The sequence below is a fragment of the Bidens hawaiensis genome, unplaced genomic scaffold, assembly GCF_021521415.1.
Source record: "Bidens hawaiensis isolate Kalapana, Puna unplaced genomic scaffold, B.hawaiensis_p1.1 tig00020677_1, whole genome shotgun sequence".
In the NCBI taxonomy this organism is placed as follows: domain Eukaryota; kingdom Viridiplantae; phylum Streptophyta; class Magnoliopsida; order Asterales; family Asteraceae; genus Bidens; species Bidens hawaiensis.
Genome location: NW_027493176.1, coordinates 213,050 through 217,660, shown reverse-complemented (window position 1 = coordinate 217,660; position 4,611 = coordinate 213,050). Strand labels below are relative to the sequence as shown.

General features: G+C 40.0%; 1 pseudogene; it reads left to right on the top strand.

Moving 5' to 3' along the window:
- Positions 1–1,927: 1,927 nt before the first annotated feature.
- LOC143561468 (small nucleolar RNA R71) lies at positions 1,928–2,028 on the top strand (annotated as a pseudogene).
- Positions 2,029–4,611: the final 2,583 nt, after the last annotated feature.

The window sequence follows — 4,611 nt, the reverse complement described above, 5'->3', positions numbered from 1 at the left end:
TGTCGAAGAGAAATCCATAAGAATTTCCCCACACTTGGTTTTTGCTAAGATGGTAACTTAAAATACCATTAATAACAAACAAATTAGAAATTATAAACCAAAATAAAAATATACAAAATGTACAATTACCACCTTTTTGAAACTTTTATGACATTCAAGGTGGGTGATTGGCCCACTCCCATGCAGCCTTCTCGTTATAAACACGCTCTTTTTCAAGCAATTGTTGCCAGTCTTCCGGCAAACCAGGGTCGGGAACGAACATCCTCATCCTCATCGTCCACCCTGGATCATTTAGGTTAGGTGGATGTCTCACTTTCGTCTTCCTTGGTCGGCCACCATCTCACTCTGTTGATGCTCAACTTCCTTCTTCTCAACTGACCTGTTAATCACAAAACACTCCATTTTCATGTGATCCTTGCTCAAGGATACACACTTGTTAACAAAATTTTCCTTCAGGCTTTCCTTGTCAACAAGAAGGTCAGTAGTATTTTCAAATAATAATAACCGTTTATCACGATTCCCATATTTAATTCCCAGTGTCCCCTTAGCACAATCAATTACTGCAAGTAAAGTGGCGAGGAAGGGTCTACCCAATATGACTGTGTGTTGCGTATTAGTTACATTTTTAGCATAATCAAGTACTAAAAAGTCAACTGGGTAACAGAATTCCTCCACATGTACCATCACATTATATATCATGACTTGGGGAAGTGTATGGGTTTGATGCGCTAAAAGCACGGTGGTATTTACTTTTTGTAGCGGACCAAACTCATACTGATCATATAAACTACCGGGCATGATACTAACACAAGCTCCAAGATCTAGCAGTGCCCGATCAGTTTTAAATTCACCGATTTGGATTGATAAATGGGGCACTCCTGGGTCTTGAAGTTTACTTGGGATAATATTATTATCAACCCTCTCATCCCTTATTTTGGTTAATTTGTCATTTAAATATTTATCACAAGAACAATTTTCACAAAACGATATTTCATTCGGTTGTAATTCAGAGTTATTTTGAAAAATTGTTTCATAATTACTCACATTTTCAGTCTCATCACTAATATCTTCCACCACCCCCTCAACAAACTGTGGTGTTGGATCAACTTGAACACTGGAAATTCCAAAATTAGGTAAAATACTTACCGCATTGATATGCACGTTGTTCCCCTTCTTTAAGCTCGAGTTGTTTTTCTTCAAATTCTCAATATCGTTTGCAAGTTGACCCATTTGAGTGGTCAACGATTGAATGGCTTTGTCACGGACCTCATCCTTTTTCATGCGCACTTCATCAAGTTGATTTCTCCTTTGCATGTCTTGTTGTATCATCCTAAGCATATGCATGACTTCATTCCCACTTGAAGAACTTTGACCCGAAGATCCACTTTGACCACTTCCCGTTTGTTGAAATTGACTTTGAAAGCCTTGGTTGTTGTATTGTTGGTGTGGAACATAATTTCCTTGATTCCCTTGGAAATTCGGATTGGATTGAGTGGCATGATTCCCATAATGAAAATTGGGATGATTTTTCAACCCGGGGTGGTAAGTGTTTGAGTTCATGTTATAGTTTCTACCACCTCCCCCTTGACCTTGAATCGCATTCACTTCGTCCACTTGTTCTTGTCCCACCATACACACATCCGCTGCATGACCCAACTCATTGCAATTTGTACAAACATCAATTCTTTTATTAGTGGTTTGTACTCCTACATCTTCTACGGCATGGACTTGTGGTCTTCCAATTGCCGGCCTTGCTCTCCTTGCGGTTTGAGCCTTTCTCTTAGATGTGACCGACATTTGCTCCAAAAATGCCCAATCATCTTGTTCATAATTGGTACCGAATGTACGATTTGTGATTGACATTAAATTCCGCTCATCTTCCGCATTCAACCCCTTATGAAAAGCATTCAACAATTCCCAAAGAGCTATACCATGATGAGGATAATTCTTGATGATCATATTAAACCTCTCGAATGCTTCATGAAACATTTCACCCGATTGTTGTTGGAAAGATCTCAAACTTCGTCTCGCATCATTAGTCTTTTGGGCCGTATAAAACTCTTCCAAAAACCTTTGTTGCATCTCAGCCCAAGTGTAAATCGATGCGGATGGCAATGTGTAGAACCATCTCTTTGCCTTATCCTCCAACAAAAATTGAAACAACACCAACTTAACCTCATCCGGTGAGAAACCTTGACCCCCAATCGTGTTGCAAATAGAGTCATATGCCTCCAAATGAAAATAAGGTTCTTCCGTTGCTAGACCCTTATACTTTGGTAAACTTTGGAGCGCATTGGTTCTCACCTCAAACGTTCTTCCATTTTGGTTTTGAAGAATAACAACCGGAGATAGGTTATTGGTGATGACCGGTCTAAAGTGAGCTTCAATTCCCCTTACCATCTCTCTTGCATGCCTTCTTGGTACCCCCAATGGTACTCTCGGTTGGCCCATTTGCCGGTAAATGGGCCTTTGTTGGGCATATTTTTGGAATTGTGGTTGGGGATTTGGTTGTTGAGGTTGTTGATATTGCGGTTGTTGTGGACTTTTTGCAATGGTTGTGGTTGTTGCGGTTGTTCTTGAATAATTGGAGGTCCACCCCATTGTTGCATTTGTTGTTGTGGTTGAAGTTCGGGTCCATACCCGAATTGCCCTTGAATCCTTAACTGATTCCCATCAACTCCACTTTCAAACTCTTCATACCCTTCGTTGCCATCACCATACCTTGGCCCACTAAACAAATGCGGGCCCACTCTCTGACCTGGTGAAATATGGGTTATGGGTGGGTCTTGGGGAAATGCGTATGGTTGTTGATTGTAAAGTGGGTGTTGTTGAGAGTGAAAAGGTGATTGTTGTGATGAATTTGAAGATTATCCTTGATTGGGCATAAAATTGTCACGGGTGGAAGGTTAACTGGTGGCTAGAAACTGAACACGGTTGAAGTAGGTACACTTGTAGAAATTGCGATAGTAATGGGTTCGGTGGATGATGAGTTTTGTGGATGGATGGGTGGTGGCATTGGCGGTACAGTTTGTTTCGAAGTCATGATTGTTGTGTCAGCTGTTTGACTATTTGTGCTTGGCGACCCAGTAACCTTTTTCTCCCTTTGAAGAATCCGATTATGACGAAAGGTTCTCTCGATTTCAGAATCAAATGCTAACGGTGATGAAGACCGAGAGCGTCGTGTATGTATATACCTGTAGATACTTGCACACTAGCACAACCCGCGTAAAACTGACAATAACAATTAAACAAAAACTAAAAAAATAACACATGTTGCGCACTACTCCCCGGAAACGGCGCCAAAATTTGACGTGAGGTCGAAGACTCACGCAAAAATAAACCAATTACAACTAAATAGATAGCAGCAAGTGGGTGTAGAACACAGAGAGTTTGTGGAATATGTGTTACTAAAGTAGCTTAGAAATTAAACTAATATAAAAGTAAATGACAAAAAGTTATCTTCAAGTTGATTTTGATTGAGTTTTATGAACTACAATAAACTAGCAAATAAGTTGTAAACAATCGATTAAAAAAGTATTACTCTAGGTGTTCGGGTTATTATGCAACACTCTTGTTAAAGTTCAATGGATAAACCATAATTTCCCGGTTTTGTGTAGATATAATTATTTGTGATTAATCAAGAACTAAGTACTCGGATTCCTAGGACAAGAGGTTGCTACTTGGTAATCAATCAATATGTTTAATCCTAATTCCTTCCACTAAATCTCAATTGTCAACGACACCAAGAACGTATAGGTTGCAATTAGGTTTAAACGATGTGGACAATTTACAAACAATCACATAAACATCATGATTATCCGAACAAAAACAATTAGACAATCAATCCAATGTTCAAAAACAATTAACATAAAGTGCATTGTAAATAACCTTACATCCAAGAGAAATACAAAAGAAATTAGCCACACATGGTTTGGTTGATCACATTGCTTCTATAGTCTTGTTCATAAGAATCAAACACACAAACTAATGATAGTAATCACCAAAAACAATTCTTGGACTCCAGAAATCGCCCTAGAGTCATCCCAATTGAAAGATATCTCAAAAGATAACAAAAAACGGCCTAAAAAGTGGCTCAAACTCGGAAGTTACGAGTCGGACCATGGTCCACGGTCCAGACCGTGGGCCACTGTCCATCCACGGTGCATAGAATGACCACGGTACGGTGAAAACTGTCATTTTGGAGCTGGGTTGACCGCACCATGGGCCATGGTGGAGCTTTCGCTCATTTTCTTGTTTTCTTCATATCTTTCTCGTTTCAACTCCATTTTCTTCGCCGTTTTCGCCCACGTTCTCGTAATTTCATCCTCTACCTCCTACCTGCGAACATATGAGTAACCATAGTCAACTAATTCCATGAAATTATGTTGGTTAAGCCAATGCATTTATATCTTTTAACTCACTAAACGGCTTCCCTACGAGTCACTCGTCAGGTCTCGCAATTTTGGAAAAATCTTTAATGAACCGACGGTAGAACCCGGCGTGACCCAAGAAACTTCGGATGGATCTTACAGAAGTGGGTGAGGGAAGATTAGAAATGATCTCGACCTTCGCTCGGTCGACCTCTATGCCCGCACTTGAAATACGATGCCC